Source organism: Lutra lutra, chromosome 16 (genome assembly GCF_902655055.1).
Source record: "Lutra lutra chromosome 16, mLutLut1.2, whole genome shotgun sequence".
Taxonomy (NCBI): Eukaryota; Metazoa; Chordata; class Mammalia; order Carnivora; family Mustelidae; genus Lutra; species Lutra lutra.
The window spans coordinates 543,892-562,748 of record NC_062293.1 but is presented as its reverse complement, the minus strand read 5'-3'; the positions used below and the strand labels follow the sequence as shown (position 1 = coordinate 562,748).

At 54.4% G+C, this 18,857-nt stretch overlaps 2 long non-coding RNA genes and 1 other non-coding gene across 3 annotated transcripts; 1 reads left to right on the top strand and 2 right to left on the bottom strand.

The window, feature by feature from the left end:
* Nucleotides 1–1,242: 1,242 nt before the first annotated feature.
* LOC125087664 (uncharacterized) lies at nucleotides 1,243–2,639 on the bottom strand. The gene is made up of 2 exons (XR_007123482.1): nucleotides 1,854–2,639; nucleotides 1,243–1,663 (listed from the first exon to the last, which is right to left on the bottom strand). It is a non-coding gene; the product is annotated as an uncharacterized LOC125087664 (long non-coding RNA).
* Nucleotides 2,234–2,305, bottom strand: TRNAQ-UUG (transfer RNA glutamine (anticodon UUG)). The gene has a single exon. It is a non-coding gene; the product is annotated as a tRNA-Gln (tRNA).
* Nucleotides 2,640–4,877: 2,238 nt separating the features above from the next.
* On the top strand, nucleotides 4,878–16,671 carry LOC125087016 (uncharacterized). Its single transcript, XR_007123329.1, has 3 exons — nucleotides 4,878–5,888; nucleotides 15,372–15,461; nucleotides 16,516–16,671. It is a non-coding gene; the product is annotated as an uncharacterized LOC125087016 (long non-coding RNA).
* Nucleotides 16,672–18,857: the final 2,186 nt, after the last annotated feature.

The following is an 18,857-nucleotide window of genomic DNA, read 5'->3' as shown; positions in this document are numbered from 1 at the left end:
GGCCACCTTCGTCCTGACCCCAGCCGTCCGTGCAGAGAAGAGGCGCAGCCCCACGGCGGGGCTGGGTGGAAACCCACCATGTGTCTGCTGTGAGCAGCGGGTCCCAGGTGAGGGGGAGGACAGGGCAAGCCCAGGTTCACATCGCATCCAGCGGCCACACCACAGGCCTGCTGTTGTCAGGGCTGCGGTACAAGGAGTCCCCACCTGGCAGGCGGCGAGCGTGTCCGGCAGGTCTGCGTGCGTGCTCTGCCCCATGCCGGTCACCGCAGCGACTAGCTCTGCCCTCCAGAGCTGTCCAGTGCCCTGCTCAGGACCATATCGGGGCCCAGATGCTTAATTCCATTTCCACCTGGCCTTCGAGCTTGGCCCAGTTCCCGCCAGTGTAGACACCGGTCCCCCCTCCTCGGCTTCGCATGAGTGAGCAATGGAACTCTCATTGCCTACACCATGAGTTTGATGCCAGCCGAGGGTGTGGAGTGAGGACCTGCCTGTCACGGGCTCTCAGGCGATGCTGTGGACGTGAGGCTGTTCTGTGGCCTCAGCTGCTGGCCCGAAGCTGAGCGGCAGGCCTAGGACACTTGTCTGCAGTGAGGAGACCACTGATTCCGAGTCTAGTCAGATGGGTCAGTTGAAGGAACCTGGCCCAGGCAGGCAGCTCACTGGCCCGAGGCCGCTTGGCCACCAACATGGGCCCAACCTTGGTATTGACGTGCACCTCCTTCCGCACAGGTGCCAGGTTTGTTCCCAGCCGGCCAGAGCACTTGTCTGAAGCAAGTGACCCCTCCACTCTTCCATCCAGGGAAGCAGAGGGTTGCTGTCCTTTCTGGACAGAGGCCGGCCCCATATTTTCTGAACAAGGATAAGCTGAGCACTTCAAAAACGGAGGAGCAAGTGCCAGGATGGAAGACTGACTTTACAACTGAATACACACCCATGCACGTCCACGCACACCTGCACACATATACACACACCCATGCACGCACACAGGTGTTCACACCCGTGTGCACTTGGATGCACGCACACTCGTACACATGAACGTAGATCCAGAAGTCTGTTCCTGGCGTCCGTGAGGAGCAGGCTCCCTCCCGGCAGTGGGCACTTTCGCTCTCAGGAGCCTTCCCTGAGCAGCACCGCCCACAGGTGCCCCGTGGGCAAGTACGAGACATTCTCTAGGACGCTCACATGAGAGTAACCCTGGCAGAGAACGGCCGGCTGATTGTACATCCAAACTGGGATGCGAGAGGCAGTTAAAACGTGGATTTTTTTTTTAAATGCACAAATAGGGAAATATCTGCAGTACGTCCCCAAGGAACCCTCAGAATAGGCCCTTGTCATCATACGTGAGCCAGTGTGGGGAGCAAGGCTCCTTGGGGCTCTCATCTGGGCTCTGGGTGGGATATGAGCCCATTTTCACAAAGACAAGTGGAGAACGGGAATGAGGAGGACATTGAGTCCCAGGGTCCCATAGCAGTCAGGGGCAGGATAGAAATCACATTTGTGCAGCAGAGTTGGGATGAACCCCAGGGGATCAGCTCACCCAACTCTCCTCACTGTACAGATGAGGAAGCTGACATCCCAAGAGGGCAGGGTCTTTCCAAGGTCACAAGAGAAGCAGATGCAGAGTTAGGCTCCTGGGCCTTTACTCGGGACTCTTAAATCTGCTCTAATAAAAAGAATTCAAGATTTCCTGGCACTGACAGTATGAGCCCCTTTTGGTCTCCTTTTTTAAAAGTCAAGCTAGAGGAAGTACACATTGAAAAGACAGAGATCAGGAAATCCCTGATGTGCTCCCTCTGGGGAAGGAGCAGGAGCTCTGGCAAACCGCCCATACAACCCAGCTCAAGGGCCCTTACCTGGAGGTCTCTCAAGAGATGTGCTTAGGAGTGGGGACAAGAAGAGTCCTGGGCCCTGTGCACCCCAAGAGAAGATTAGGAGAACCAGAGGTTTCAGAGTCAACCCTCCCCTCCACCAGACTATGTCCTGTAGGCCACAGGCAGCAGTGTGCAGGGATAAGAGGAGTCCTGGGCATGTGGACACATAAGGAAAAGGTGACAGGTGACCATGGAAGGGCCAGTGGGTTAAATGGAAGCTGCAGCCAGAGGTCTCCACGTGGGCTCAAAAGAGGAGACCCTGATCTGGGAAGGTACCAGCCTGTCCTGGTGAGGACTGCGTTGTGCACTACCGGGGACGGGTGTCGGGGGGGGGGGGGGCACACAAGAGCCACAGGTGAGGCAGGTTCTACCAAGATTTGAACTTGGATTGCTGGATTCAAAGTCCAGAGTGTTGACCATTACACCATAGAACCACAAGACACCAGGGCCACCACAGGGCCACCCTTGGCCTGAGTGCAAAAGGAAGAAGGGACACCAAAGTGGGGATGAAGAGACAAAAGGGGGAGGGGACAAACAAGTCGTGCAGTCCCACGGAGACCTGAACTGTAATCACTGGATTCAGAGTCCAAAGTGCTGACCATTACACCATGGAACAGGGTGCTGCTGGGCTCTGCATACCCTGATGGGGAAATGGAAGGGGGACAGGGACAGGTCTGCAGGCAACTGCCCAGGAAAAGATGAGCATGTAGCAGGGGATGGTTTTGATCCATCAACCTCTGGGTTATGGGCCCAGCACGCTTCCACTGCACCACTCTGCTTCCCCTGGCACCACTAGGCCAGGCCCCATCTGTGAAAAGTCTGCAGGCCACAGCCCCTCCAGGCCAGGGGGACGAGGCTGGCAGGCTCCTGTAGCAGCTGGGATAGGCCAAGGCAAGTGCCCATTTACAAATAAAGTGGACTTGTTTTCCCTCCTTTGACTTCTTGTGAAAAGAAATCTCTGAATTCATGTCCTTTTCTGCTGTTAAAAACAAAACCCTCAAAAGTCAAGAAACAGAACAGTCACGGGCCAGAGTGTCCGGGCTGTAGTGGCAGGTTCGGTAATGTGGTGGCGGTGATTGGGTTTTGGAAAGGAACAAAAACAATGTTTCTCCCCATCATTGGAAAATGACTCCTAATTTACATGATTATGAATAAACTCTTCTTTTAATTCTACTTCTTCGCTTGGACTACTCCTTTTCTGTGACCTGTAAAGTTGTTTCTTCAATACAAAACTGCTTTCAAGTGTTTTGACGCCTTGCTGTTCATCTTTATAATTCGAAAAAAAAAAAAAAACCAACCCATAGACAAAACCCTTTCAAGGAAGTATGAACTGTCCCCCAGAACATTCTGGATACAAATCCTTTGAGCAAAAAACAAAAAAAAACTTTCACATTGAACCTATTCAAGTAAAAGACCTGTATGGAACTTGCCATTGTAGATAGCGATCTCCTCTCACCAGCCCACAGAAGCCTTGGGAAAGAGACACACAGCCTGAAACCGCCAAGGTCCCCCTGCGAGTGTCAGCCAGGATGCTCCAAGGATGTGGCAGCAGGGAGCTCAGTGAGCAGGGGAGGGGAGGCCGGTAGCACTCCACCACTAGCCACGGCACCAGGTGGCCAGCATGCTGAGGCTATCCGCCCGCCTGCCGGCAAGAATGTGCCCAGGGGTACTCGGCCTTCCCTTCTCTCTAATCTGCTTGCCTGTGCTTCCCAGTGGTGGCAGCCCCTTGGCTCTCGGCCCTCTAGCTTCCTGGTGGGTCTCAGGGCAGAGAAAGAGGTGACTCTGGGGTGCAAGCAGAGACATCCAGAACTGTGGGGACAAGCACGACCTCAGATGTATGACCGCAAGCCAAGGGCTCTCCTCCAAGGGAGAGCAAGGGCGGAGGAGGACCTGAGGTGGAGGCCCGGGCAGCGCCAGCCGGCAGGGCCTTCTGAAGCATCAGGATACACCCAGCTGGCACAGGGGCAGCCCCTGGCTCCCAACATCAAGATGCGCCGGCAGGTGCCACCGGGGACGAGGGCTGCACTGAGCCTGACCCTCCACCGCAGGGTCCTAGGGGTGTTGTCCGAGCCTGATAAATCCAGGCACACCGGTCAGTGAGAGACAGAGAGGCGGGCTTGGGACAGGACAGTGGCACCCCTCTGAGCAACGCGTGCCACGATGCCCCCGCGCAGGGACTCGAGGATCGGCGTCGAAGAGCCTTGCGGGTGAGGTGTGCCGGCGGACTTCCTGGAGGGCCCGGGGTTCGAGAACACCCAGGTTCCCCCCGAAAGCTGGTCAGAAGGTCTCCGTCGTGGGAAAGGCTTAGGCAGGCGGACGAGGTGACCCACAACTGTGCGCCCGTCGGAGCCTTTCTCCTGCCATCCCGAGGACGGCTGACTGACCCTCGGACCAAATCGGCCCGGGGACAGAGACGAGGCTGGACCGCACGGATGCCCCAGCGCCAACGGCAAAAGCCCAGTGCTGGCTGTGGGGGCGCGGGCGGCGACGCCAGACACCCAGAGGTGGGTGACCTCGCGGATGCTTCCGCTGCAGGAGACGCGCGAGGCCACGTCGGGGCGGACACTCACTCCGGACCCGGATCGTGTAGGTTCCCTTCAGACCCCGCCGTCCCTGCCGCCCGGGCGACACCGCTCACGGTCCACCACAGGCGGCCCAGGGAGGCCCGGGCAGGGGGCCCAGGAAGGCGCGTCCGAGCCCAGCCCCGGACGGTCCTGCACGCGAGGCTGCAGGGGCGAAGCCCGCGGGGTCCGCCCACGTCGCCCGGTCGCTGAGGAGGACACGCCCCACCGTCGGCGCCACGTCCACCTCGCGGGAGGCGCCGTCTTACTCACGCGGGGCCCACGTCCCAGCCAGCGCGCGCGGGCGGCCACAGCTCCCCCGGCCTCCCCGCCCGCCCAGCGGGTCGCGAGACTCAATCCCCACATGGCCGCCACGCCCCGCCGGGCCGTCGTCAGTCACGTGGGCGGCCGGTCACGTGCTCGCGCGTGCGCACTTGATGGCGCGGGGGTCCGGCGCGCTCCCGGGCCTAGCCGGGCGCGGGGTCGGGGGCGCGGCCGAGGCGGGGGGTCCGGGACGCAGGGTTCAGGGACTCAGGACGGCCGGGCCGCTGCCGGCGTGGGGAGGAACGCGGCGGCTTCGGGGCGCTCGCCTTCTGCGGGGTCCGTGGTGACTCAACGCCCTCAGCCCGACGTCGCCGGCGGGGAGCTGCCGCCGCTGCGCCCTCGCCTCCGCCCCGCCCCCCCGGAGGCCGGCCCCGGGCCCGCCCCTCCCCCGCCCGCGGGTCTGGACCTGCGACCCGCGCGCCGGAGCGCCTTTCTGCGGACGCCCCGGCGCGCGGGGTGGGGGGAGCCCGGCCCGTCCGGAGCGGGTCGGAACCGCGGGCTTCTGCGGCTCGTGAAACGTCTCGCTGATCTTTCTTGGCTTTTTTAAGACTTTCTGTACTTGTGCGAGCGGCACAGGCGGGGGACGCGCAGAGGCGGGGGCACGGGCGCGGCGCGGTCCCCGGACCCAGGACCCCAGCCGGAGGCAGACGCCCGCGACCGAGCCCCGGGGCTCAAACGGCGCTTCTCGGGAAGGTCAGCTCTGCCCTCGGGCGGCGCGCGCGCTCGAAGCCGTCGGACGGGCCCGCCGTGTGAGCCGAAGGGCCGGGGCGTCCGGCGCGGGTGCGGGGACCCGTGGGGCCTGCAGGGGCTCGAGGGTCCCTGTTGGTGTCAGTTCCGTGTCCAGCCGGGAAGGAGCGAAACCCCTTCTCGTGCGTGATTCCTGCGTCGCACTCGTGGGCCGCACACTTTCCTGCTTTGTTTCCGCGACGTGCGCTCCGCAAAGGTCCCCGATGTTCTCCTGGAGCTTCTGAAGACGCGGGTCTGCGCCCCAGTGACGAGCGCGGCGGCACCGGCGGACTCGGGCCCTGGAACTCGCTGGCCCGCGGCGGGGCGTTCTCCTGTTGGAAAACAAGCTCTTTGAGGAGCACCTGCTGGCGCGTTCGTGGAGCACGCGAGTCCCTTCCTCTGCGGTGTAAGTTCGAGCCCCACATTTGGTGTAGAGATGCTTAAAATCTTTTTTTTAAATGCAGGACAACTAATTTTTTTAGACATTTTATTTATTTATTTGCCAGACAGAGCGAGCGAGCGAGCACAGGCAGAACGGCAGGCAGAGGCAGAGGGAGAAGCGGGCTCCCTACCCAGGAAGGAGCCCGGCGTGGGACTCGATCCCAGGACCCTGGGATCATGACCTGAGGGGAAGGCAGACGCTTAACCCACTGAGCCACCCAGGCATCCCATGGACAACAAATTTTTTACAAAAATACTTCTTTGCAAACATTTTGAGAAGCATCTCTCGCCCATTGTACATTTATTTGATCTCTGTAAATGGAGTCACGATATGAAACGTGAATTTTTCATTATACGTGGTTGGCCAGAATTATTGCTCATCGTAACAGGTGTAATGCAGCATCGTAGTATTCAATGAGGTCACAGTCTTCAAAGTCAGGGAGTCTGGGGCTCTCGGGGCATGGCCACGTCCTGGTTTCCTGTCCATCACCATCTTCCTTCCACTTTGCTTTCCTTCTGCTTTTTTGCTCCCTGTTGGAGAGTGTCCTAGTTCTCAGAATATCTTTCATTTCTGTGTTATTTCCATTATCCGTGTTTTCTTAGCTATCATGATTCTTTCCCTTCATGATTTTGACCATTGAGTGTTTCTGGTTTCCCTTGTGATACACTTGATTTTTTTTTTTTTTTAAATTTTATTTGTCAGAGAGAGAGAGGGAGAGCGAGCACAGGCAGACAGAATGGCAGGCAGAGGCAGAGGGAGAAGCAGGCTCCCTGACAAGCAAGGAGCCTGATGTGGGACTCGATCCCAGGACGCTGGGATCATGACCTGAGCCGAAGGCAGCTGCTTAACCAACTGAGCCACCCAGGCGTCCCTACACTTGATTTTTTGAAGTGCCTACAAGACTTTGTCTCAGCTTTTCCTATCAGTAGCATCTTTCCTTCTGGTTGTGTTTGGATTTCCTGTGATCAGTCATGTTTACGTGTGCCACGTTGGTCTGAACTTAAGGCAAACATAGTGCAGGTCCAATGCATTTGAAAATTGCCCATCTGCGGTGTTGGACTGTGACAGGTGCACAGCGTGTGCAGGGACTCCTGAGCTCATGGCGTCCTGTCACTGGGGCATCTTGCTTTCTTCAGGCCCTTTGCTGCATCATTACCAGCTGCGGTGTTGTTTCTTCAGAGACTTCCAGACGTTGGACAAGATGCCTCAGACACACTGGGACGGTAAGACGTGGTCTGCGCTGGCTCGCTGCACAGACTTCCCCTCTCTCGCAGTGTGCTTACTGGCGGGGCCGCTGCAGACGTGCCCTCCCAGCACAGGAGTTGAGAGACACTAAGAAGGGAGAGCATTTGCCGGGACGATGGGGGCTACTTGTGCAGGGTGTGTTCCTGCATGCACGTGCTCCCGGCCGACCTGCATTCCTGGGATAGGACCTTTGCTCAGTTGGGACGTCTGATGTGGTGGGGGATGCCCCCTGCTGCCTCAGTCTTTCAGACCTCTCTGCCCCACATGCTCCTGGGGTCTGGGGCTGGACGACAGGACCCCCTTGGGGCAGCCTCTGGCTGTAGGACAGGTGGATAGCTCTGCAGGCCCTAAGAGGTGCCGCCCACAGGCTCCTCTCCAGGCCCCCTGGGCAGGGCTACGTTCACCCTCTACCCTGCTTCTGGGGAAGTTGGGGGCACGGGAGTGGACATCCCAGCTGAGCAAAGACCTGTCCCCTCATGCTGCCTGCTCACCTCAGCCAGGGTAGCCCCAGCCATGTGACCCCACGCAGCAGGCTTCACGTCCCACCATCCTGAGAGAGTCTCGATGGTTACCCATGGTGACTGGGGGTTAAGTGAGTTAGTGTGCCCAGAGTGTGGCTCTGGGCACACCTGGCACTCTCAGAGGCTGAAGAGGCCAGCCCTCACGTCCTAGTGTTGTCTGCAGCAATGGTAGCAATCAGAGCCCCAATGTGACCCAGCCATCCGAGCGACTCTGTCCCTGTGGGAGGCTGGGACCTGGGCCCGTTCACGTTTCCAACCCTCCCCTCTCCAGTAAGGCCCCTGCAGCACAGACACCCATCTCTCTGGTCCTGAAAAGAACACCAGTGACCAAGAAACCCTTGCTCCCATCATGACCAGTCAGCCCAGGACAAGATGCCTGGCATCCGTAGCCGGGGCGGGGGATGCAGCACACCCACTAAAAAGGCTGCACTTACCACGGGTGGGGAAGGTGGGGCAACAGGAACCCTCATGCGCAGCGGACGGGAGCAGAGAATGGTGTGGCCACTTTGGATACAGTTTGGCAGTTCCCTTGTGTTTCTCCAAGGAGTTCTGGTTCTTGGAGGATGGTGTTTGCTGCTATTTCAGGGTGCACTGGTATCCCCGTGTCTATGCCATCTCCGGGTGTAGGGACTGACCCAGGCGGCACCCCGCAGTCTGTGCCAAGCGGGGCTGCAGGGCCAGCACGTGCAGGTGTGGCCACTCACCCGAGGACGCAGTCGAGTCTGTGATTGTCCGTGTGTCTACACGAAGGTCAGAACACGCTCCACCTGTGGCCCAGAGCCATGGGGCTGCTTCTAGTCTCTCCTCACCTGCCTGCCGTTCACTCACCAGTACCAGAAATCTTCCTTGCCCACTTCTGGAAATGTTGGTGTTTCTCTTTCTGTTCCCTCCGTTGGAGGCAGGATCTCTGTTTCCTTCTGTTTTTGTTTCCCAAATTGAAGCAGTGTCTGTCTCCTGTGGGTGTAGCTCTCCATAGGTATCGTTGAATGGAAGTGGACTTTAAAGGGTTTTTACAGCTTTGGAGGTGTTTCTGTTAGCTCGGTGGTCGGATGTATGGCTATGGGGCCAGGCAGAGTGCCCAGTACAGCTTTGAGGCGGGCCATCAGAATGCTGTCCAGGCGTCCCCTCTCTTTCGTGCACCTGTCCCAATGGCCTGCTTTCTCTTCCAGGTCCCACCTTGGCCCACGGGCCTCCAGGATGAGGAAGGGTTTCATCGTGACCCTCATAAGCTCAGGAAGGTTTCTGCATGGGCCAGCAAATGGCAACCAGTTATCAGTACTCATAATGCCGCTCTCCCAAACTAAGGCATCAGGCAAGTGCTGAGAGCAGCGAGCCTGAGTCCCATCAGGAGAATGTCTGCACACAGAGATCGTCGTCCTGTGGGCCCGGAGTGAGGCAGCACCTGCATGGCCCATATCAAAGTGGCAAATGGAACAGGTCTCGTAGCGGGGCCTGGGCATGTGTGCGCGCACTCGCGTGGTGGGAGGGGTTCTCGGGGAAGGGGCTGGCTATGTGGGAGAGAAGCTGCTGCTCCAGGTGAGGCATGGGGATTGCTTGAACCAGGCCTCCTCCTTGGCCTGACAGGCAGCCTGCGTCCCCTTGGCTCTCGGTGAGCCCTCAGTGTCTGGCACAGGAATGAGGCTGGGGACAGGAAACGCTTGCCGAGTGGATGTGCCCGTGAACACAGGTGTGAGGCTGCAGTAGCGCAGGGGTTAAAGCCTGGCGGTGTCACCTCTCGGAGATGGGAGGACCAGCCAGACCCAGGGTGCTGAGAGGGCGCGGGGAGCGCCAGGGTTGGCTGAGCTGGGGTGAGGAGGTCCCTGGGTTTGGAAACCACCCGCGCCCGTGCTGTTTGATTCATGTCTGTCCCGCAGTCTGCATTTTGCATGTTTTCCTTTGGGGAACACCAGTGTCAGCACAGAGATGTAGAAAGGCGGCCTAGAGGAGGAGACATAGCTGGACCTTGACGCTAAGGGCAACAGGTGTATGGGTGGCCAGCATGGGACACCAGCCCCTAGCGACAAGGGCCCCATGCCTTCATACCTTCCCAACCAGGCCGTACCTGGTGCGCCTCCCAAACTCAGATAAAATGGCTGAGAACGCAGGAATGTGGGGCAACTTAGTAGGGCCTGCCCGCCCCCTGGTCCCTTGCTGATGGCTGCCTTTCTGGGAGCAATGCCTTAACCAAGCAGGTAGACACAGGCAGCCCCTCTGTGACGGCTTCCATGACGTGTGTGCAGGAGGCGCTTCTGGGCACAGCTGTCACCCCTCTTCCTGCCTCTGGAGTACACACGTGTGAACACGCCTCTCCCTAGGTCCAGAGCCCCTGAGGGATGTCTGTGGAGAAGAGAGTTTGGTGACGGACGCCTTAGAGTCACTTCCAGGTCCAATTAATATCAGTACACTTAACAATTTTCTTTTAAAAATTGGTATTATAAGATTTATCTCTAAAGGTCTCATTTGTTTAGGATGAAATTCAATGAGGAATGTATGTATTATTCATCTTATAAAACTCACTCTTTACTAAAATCAGATGGAATTTAAAACATTTTACCAATTTTTACCTTTTAAGTGATCTAGTGGTGGTTTCCAATCTTAATTAAAATGTAATTTTAAGTGGAAATTATAAAGCAAGACATACTAATTTTTTAGTGGAAAAGGACAGCATCCTAAGACTGGGAGTGGCTCCTAGTAGCAGCCGGTGAGTGTTGCTGGGACCTTGCTTGGTTACCAGGCAGCAAGTCAGCCCCGTCCATGAAACGGGCACCACGCTTGGCCCTCCCCTCCCCTCCCCTGGCGCTACACCGCGGCCCATTTCCTTTGCAGTCATGTCCGGCTGCCGCCACTACTGTGCATCCGAGTCAGGGGTTGATCTGTTCATCAGCAGAGCAGGAGCGGACAGGTGTGTGCAGTTAGTTCTAGGACCACATGACCACCCGAAACTGTGTTAGAGTCTAAATTTTTATGTTTTTAAGATTTTATTTATTTACTTACTTACTTATGGGGGGGTGGAGAATCCCAAACAGACTCCATGCTGAGCACAGAACCCGGAGTGGGCCTTGATCCCATGACCCTGAGAGCACAACTGGAGCCGAAATCAAGAGTCAGATGCTCGGGGCGCCTGGGTGGCTCAGTTGGTTGGGCAGCTGCCTTCGGCTCAGGTCATGATCCCAGCATCCTGGGATCGAGTCCCACATCGGGCTCCTTGCTCAGCGGGAGCCTGCTTCTCCCTCTGCCTGCCTCTCTGCCTGCCTCTCTGTCTGCCTGTGCTCACTCTGACAAATAAATAAATAAAATCTTAAAAAAAAAAAAAAAGAGTCAGATGCTCAACTGACGATGCCACACAGGTGTCCTGCGTTGTTTCAGTTTTTATTCTTCTGAATAAAGAAGATTTATTTTTTTTAAAGATTTTATTTATTTGGCAGACAGAGATCACAAGTAGGCAGAGAAAGAGGGGAAAGCAGGCTCCCCGCTGAGCAGAGAGCCCAATGCGGGGCTCGATCCCAGGACCCCAGGACCATGACCTGAGCCGAAGGCAGGGGCCTCAACCCCACCCAGGCGCCCCAAGAGTTCTGTGTTTTAATTTTTTTAAGACTTAATTATTTTAGAGAGAGACGAAGAGTTGGTGTGGGCAGGGGGAGGGGCAGAGGGAGAGAGAGAAGCAGGCTCCCCACTGTGCACAGAGCCCATGACCCTGAGATCAAGATTTGAGCCGAAACCAAGAGCTGGCTGCTGTTAAGCCCGAGCCACCCAGGCTCCCCTGCAGGAGTTCCTTTAAATTCTGTTTAGATACTCTTGTCTGGTATGTGTATTGTGGCTATTTTCTCAGTCTGTGGCTCATATTTTCATAGTCCTTGAGGAGCAAAATGTAAAAATTTTTCATACTTCTAATGTAGCAACTTTTCCCTTTTATGGTTTTCACTGTTTGGGTTCTAAGACCGCAAAGGCACTAGGATAGTCTGTTACATTTTGGGCTTCCTGGTCTTAGCTGTTCACACAGGCTCTCTGACCCAGCTCATGCTGGTGTGTGGGGTGCCAGGTGTGGTGAGTTCATACTTGTGGTTGTTACTGTTATTAGGACAACCTGTAGTCCCAGTGCACCTGTAGACTTCCTGAAGGAAACCTCCTTCTCCACTCACAATACTCCAGACAAAAAAATGTGTGGGTTTTCCACACCAAGTAGTTCTCCAGTCCTCTGTGGATGCTAGCTGGGCGTCCCACGGTCCAACCCAGTTCTGCCACCAACTGCCCAGAGTTAGTGCAGGTCCCATAGATTGGGCTCTGGGCCACCAGAAGGCCCCCTGTTTTAGACGCCATTTGTAAGTAATGGGTCCCAGGGAACACACACTTCTTCTTTTTTTTTTTTTTTTTTTTAAGATTTTATTTATTTATTTGACAGAGAGAAATCACAAGCAGACAGAGAGAGAGGAGGAAGCAGACCCCCTACTGAGCAGAGAGTCCGATGCGGGGTTCGATCCCAGGACCCTGAGATCATGACCTGAGCCGAAGGCAGAGGCTTTAACCCACTGAGCCACTGAGGCGCCCCAGGAACCCACCCTTCTGACTCAGCTACAAATCAGGGGTTTCCATCACTTTGTCTCAGGTTCAGTAATTTGCTAGAATAGGTCAGTGGAAGTTTCATAACAGATTATTAACCTCAACCTCCAGTTCCTCTCCCAGAAGATGAGGGATGGAGCTGAACGGTCCAACTTCTCATCCTGGTGACCACCCCCCATCCAGGAGCCCACTCAGGGTCACCTCATCAGAAAAAAAGATGCTCCCATCCCTTAGGAAATTCCAAGGGATTTAGGAGCTCTGTGTCAGTAACTAGCGGCAGAGTCCAAACACATACTTAAATCATACTTCCCTTCCTCTATAAATAACTTTGACACCTTTGTTGAAAATCAGTTGCTTTGGGGGGGTGTGTGCCTGGGTGGCTCAGTTGGTTAAGCGTCTGCCTTCGACTCAGGTCATGATGCTGGGGTCCTGGAATCGAGCCCCCACTGCATGGGGCTCCCTGCTCAGCAGAGAGTCTGCTTCTCCCTTTCCCACTCACCCTGCTTGTGCGCTCTCTCTCTCTCACTAATAAATAAAATCTTTTTTTTTTTAAGATTTTATTTATTTTTTTGACTGACAGAGATCACAAGTAGGCAGAGAGGCAGGCAGAGAGAGAGGGGGAAGCAGGCTCCCCGCTGAGCAGAGATCCCGATGCGGGACTCAATCCCTGGACCCTGGGATTACGACCTGAGCCGAAGGCAGAGGCTTTAACCCACTGAGCCACCCAGGCGCCCCAATAAAATCTTTTTTAAAAATTTTATTTTATTTTTTATTTTTTTAGATTTATTTATTTATTTATTTGACAGACAGAGACCACAAGGAGGCAGAGAGGCAGGCAGAGAGAGAGAGAGAGGAGGAAGCAGGCTCCCTGAGGAGCAGAGAGCCCGATGCGGGGCTCGACCCCAGATCCCTGGGATCATGACCTGAGCCGAAGGCAGCGGCTTTAACCCACTGAGCCACCCAGGCGCCCCTTAAAAATTTTTAAAAGATCAATTGATTCTGTACGTGGAGGTCTATTTCTGGATCTTTTATTTTGTTGCACTGACTTGTCTATTCTTAGCCCAATACCACACAGCTTTACTACAGCTTTGTATCTGGTTACTCTAGTTTATTAGCTATAGCTTATAGGTTACCAAAATCTCCTCTTTAAAAGCCAAGTCAGAGGACACGTCTTATATTCACTTGGCGCCTGTAGCGACAGCAGCCTTCTACTGATTTACATGAATGCGGCCCAACCTCGTGGCCCGCTCGCTCTGGTTTCCTGTGCCCCCTGCACTGCCATATGAGTATGAAAGCTGGCTTGTCAGTTTCTACAAAAAAGCCAGTTGAGGTTTTGCCTGGGATCATACTTACTCTGTAGACCAAACAGGGCATAAGTTTAGCAAATCAATATTCAAGAACCTGTTGCTTTGGGTTAGTGATCTTTACCAATACAGTTACTCAAGCCCGTTGGGGTGGGCTCTATACTGACAGGAACTTCTCTGGATAACACCATGTAGTACTTGTATTTCTGAAAGAAAAAAACCAGAAAATGAGAAAATTATCATTTATGTAATATAGTGCTTACATCCATGATAGTACTTTTTAAAATTTACAGTATCGATTATCAGCATGACCATCTTTTCATGAATATACCTTATGTTTTCTTTGAAAGCTTGACCAAATAAGAACATGTGTTTGCTCCATGTACCCCACAGCCTAGGACGGGTTCACAGCAGCTCCTGGCCGCCAAGTCAGAGGAGTGGAGTTACGTGATTTCCTGAGACAGACTTGTCCTGAGAGGTCTGGGCAGCTGGGGAGACAGGACCTAACATTACAGAAACTAAGTAACGATGAAAGGAAGGCAGCAAGAAACATCAGCAGCCCATAAGTTACTAAATGTCAGATAACTGTTACAGACACAGGTTACAAAATCCACACACACAGTTGCCACAATGAGGGAGCATGGGGGACCCTTGGGCCGCGTGGATTTGAACCATGTAGGTCCACTTACAGGTGAACTTTTTTCTTTTTTTTAAAAGAGTTTATTTATTTATTCGACAGACAGAGATCACAAGTATGCAGAGAAGCAGGCAGAGAGAGGGGGAAGCAGGCTTCCCGCTAGGCAGAGAGCCCCATGTGGGGCTCCATCCCAGGACCCTGAGATCATGACCTGAGCTGAAGGCAGAGGCTTTAACCCACTGAGCCACCCAGGTGCCCCTTCAGTGTCTTTTACAGTTACCCATGTCATCATCTGGTCAGGTGTCCTCCATCCCTTAGGGCAGATCTGGGAATCCACTGCGGTCACTTTCCTCTGGCCTGAACGTCAGTATTCTTCTGAAGGCCAGCTCCTCTGGTGACAGTTTTCAGCTTTTGTTTATCTGAAAATGCCTTTTGTTACAGATGTTAAAAATTAACTACGGCCTTAATTTTTGAAGGGTATTTTGGTTAGGCATTGGATACTGGTCTCAAGGATGGTTGGATCTTTAGCGTTTTGTGGACACTGTCTTTCTCCTTCTGGTGCCCACTGCTCTTGGTAAGTCATTCTCAGTGATGTTTTCCTGACTGTAATGTGTCTCTTAAATTTTTGTGTCCTTTTAAGGGCGTCTGGGTGGCACAGTTGGTTAAGCAGCCAACTCCTGATTTGGGTTCATGTCAGTCATCATCCCAGATTGTGAGCTTGGGGTCATGAGAGTGAGCCCCACATCAGGCTCCACACTCAGCAGGGAGTCCGCTCAGGATTCTCTCTGTCCCTCTGCCCTTCTGCGCCCCCCACTCTCCTGCACTCTTTCCAAAATAAACAAATCTTTAAAAAAACAAATTTTCTCTCCTTTTAGGACTTTTATTTTTACTTTTGGTTTTCAGAAGTTGGGCTGTATTATGCCTGTAAGTGTTTTTCTTTGAATTTGTCCTCCTTGGGACAAATTTTGCTTGGGACAAAGTTTGCTGAACTTTCTGGATCTGAATCAGTGTATTCACCAATTTGTAAAATTCTTACACATTCTCTCTTCAAATATTTCTATTCATGCATTTTCTTTTCCCTTTCTTCTGGACATCCACCTTTAGTACACTGCAGTGTCTGATCTTGCCCACAGTTCCTAACGTTCCTTTCTGTTATCTTTCTAATTTTTTTCTGTGTTTTCAGTTGCCTTCTACTGATGGAACTTTTGAGTTGAAAAATCCTCTTTTCAGCCATCTCCAGTCTCCAGAAAATTCAATGAGCTCTTCATTTCAGGTATTTTGCTTTCTCCTTCACTACTGGTGTGTAGCCCTTCCTCCCACGGTGTGTCCCTGGCTGCAGAGACCCGGCGCCTCCCAATCCCACAAAGCCTCCGCCCTCACATCACACTTGCAACTAGGAGAGGTTCAAAGAACAGTGTTAGGTCACTATAATGAAACTTCCTCTAGTTCTGTTTCCTTATGTGTATGCATTTATGAAAAAGAGGGATAACACTGGCTCTGTGCCCTGCCTCACTCCAGCAATTCTCATCACCAGCTATATGAACTAGGTGTTGAGGGGAACAAAGCCCCAGACATAGTAAGAGATAAATCTCCAATATACTCAACCTTTTAGTCTTAATCAAAACCTACATATATTTATATTGCTCTCATCAGTTATGTTAACAGTAATTGTAATACTAATTAAATCCAAGAGAAATTTTTTTTAAAGATTTTATTTATTTTTCAGAGTGAGCACAGGCAGACAGAGTGGCAGGCAGAGGCAGATGGAGAAGCAGGCTCCCGCTGAGCAAGGAGCCCGATGTGGGACTCGATCCCAGGACGCTGGGATCATGACCTGAGCCAAAGGCAGCTGCTTAACCAACTGAGCCACCCAGGCGTCCCATAAATCCAAGAGAAATGTTTTAACATGACACTTACTTTTGCAGGAATTAATGTACGTGTGTGTATGTGTGTGTCTGTCTCTCTCTCTCCAGGGGTAAATAATAAGTTCATGAATAAATACCCATGCATAAACACTTATTGTATTTAGGATAAAATTTGTGGGGGAATTTGAATGGAAATGAGTTTAGGAGTAAAGGTTTTTTTTTTTTTTAAGATTTTATTTATTTATTTGACACACAGAGATCACAAGTGGGCAGAGTCAGGCAGAGAGAGAGAGAGGGAAGCAGGCTCCCTGCTGAGCAGAGAGTCCGATGCGGGGGTCGATCCCAGGACTCTGGAATCATGACCTGAGCCAAAGGCAGAGGCTTTAACCCACTGAGCCACCCAGGCACCCCAGTAAAGGGTTTTTTATTGTATTTTTTAATAAGAATTTATTTATTTGATAGAGACAGAGATAGCGGGAACAGGAACACAAGGAGGCGGACTGGGAGAGGGAGAAGCAGACTTCCTGATGAGCAGGGAGCCCGATGTGAGACTCGATCCCAGGACCCTGGGACCATGACCTGAGCTGAAGGCAGATGCCCAACAGACTGAGCCACCCAGGCGCCCCAAGATTTTTTTAAAAGATTTTTTTATTTATTTGAGAGAGTGAGAGAGCAAACGCAGGGGGGAGGAGCAGAGGGAAAGGGACATGCGGACTCCACAAAGCAGAGAGCCCAACAGGGCTGGATCACATGACCCTGAGACCATGACCTGAGCTGAAACCAAGAGTGGGATGCTTAACTGACTGAGCCATGCAGGGGCCCCAGGAATAAAGGATATAATAAAACTGGTTAACTAAGAGACTGTTTATATGTTTACAAAACATGCTAGTGGTTTCAAATCACAATGGCATTCACAATCCTTTTCATACATTTAAGGAATGATACCATGATTTATTTAAAAAGTCAGTATTTACAACATTTGAGAAATTACATCTACCGCAATTATTTAAACATGATGGAAAATTTTGCTATTATCTTAAATGTGGGGGCTTATAAGGTTTCACAAAGTTAGTTCATTCATACTGTGCAAAACGCTTTGAGGACTCTGGGTCCAGCTATTGCTTTCCGCAGTCTGAATCATGAGAGGGGACACAAATGGGTCTCCCTACTTTCACATTTGTTACAAGAAGGCTGACATTTGTAACAGTTAACCTGGATCATATTACTCTTTGCTTGAACTGCCCCATTTTCCATTTCCCTAAATGAGAAGCCTTCTCCAATGCTCTGTGTTTCTCTGTCATTCCTGGGCCTTCTGCCCAGGACACGCCCAGCCTCCTCCGTCCTCAGACCCGTTGCCCCTTCTCTTTGCCCAGAGGTTCTTGTGGTCCCTGGTGCCTGTCCTTCAGGTGTCAGGTCGGATGTCTCCTTCTGTGCTTGCCCCTGGCTCCCACACTCTGCCTTGCAACCCACGCCACTCTTGGGCTGTCCCGTGTACTTATTCTCATGTGCGCCCGTGGGTCCTCCGTGAGCATCTGCTCTTTTCTTCCTTCTGTGTCTGCCACAAACTAGATGCCCAGGACACCTCTGAAGGAAAGAACAAATCCGTGTCCAGAGACTGGGTGTGCGCCTGCCACATCTCCGGCTTCAGCTTCCTGATGTGAAGAGCGGTGGGCTGCCCACCTCCTGCGCATCTTCGGGGACTGCTCCCCCCGGCCCCTCTGTCCCGAGGGGTCTTGCACGCCGGCTCCCTCTCGGTCCTCTTCCTCTCACACGTGCTGAGGGCACACAGCTGCCCGGCTGGCTCACTGCGGTCTGAGCGACCTGGCCTGTGCCTGCGAACCCAGCACCTGGAAGGACCGGGCCCTGACTCGGAGCCTTTCCTCGCTGTCCCAGCGCTGGGCGAGTTTTCCTGGACAACCGTGTGATCTTCGCCGTTTTGCTTGCTCAGGGCGTGGCATCACCTAACCTTTGTCAAGGCGCTTTGCGTCCACGCTGCGAGGACGGAACGGACGCGCCTCGGGCAGTGGCACAAGCTCATCCTCCGCGTCTGCGGGTTTGGCTTCCCCGCACGAAGGACGGCCGGTGATGACCACGGCCTGAGAGGGCGTTCAAGCTGCTGGAGTCCGCCTCGAACGGCGCGACCCTTTACCGCAGGGCAACCTCGGCGAGCCAGGCTGGGGGTGCCCGAGGGTGCGCACCGCACCGGGGCGGGCCGCGCGGTCGGGTCGCCGTCGTCGGGGGTCGGGCGTCACGCTGGATCACTCGCTGCTGGGTCGGGCGTCACGCTGGATCACTCGCTGCTTCTCCGGTCGCCGCGGTGCCGTTTACTCTCCGGAAAACTCGACTTCCGAGTCATCTGCGGGGTCCGCTCGGTCCACTCGGTGCGCTCGCGGCCGGAGGTCGGCGTCGCAGGCTCCACGCACCGGCCCGCGGGGACCCCGCACTCTGCATGAGGCCCCGCTGCCACCCCCCGCCTGTCTCAAGACCCCCGCGCGCGAACACTTAGCGGGGCCCGGGTTCCGTCGAGGACACCCTCCGTCCACCGGACCGCAACCCGCGACCCGCCCCGCGCGCCGGACCTCCGGCGGGTGCGGGCCCGGCCTCCCGCGGGCGCCTCCCGCGCCGTCTCGGGCCCAGGTGAAATGCGCCCCCCGGCCCCGCGCGCTGCATCCCTGGCCCCCGGCCCCCCGGCCCCCGCGCCGACCCGGCCGTAGGTGGTCTCCCGCCGGCCCCCCGCCGTGGAGGCCGTTCCCGCTCTGCCCGAGGCCGTGCTGATGCCAGTGCAGGCCACGCGCGCTCCACCC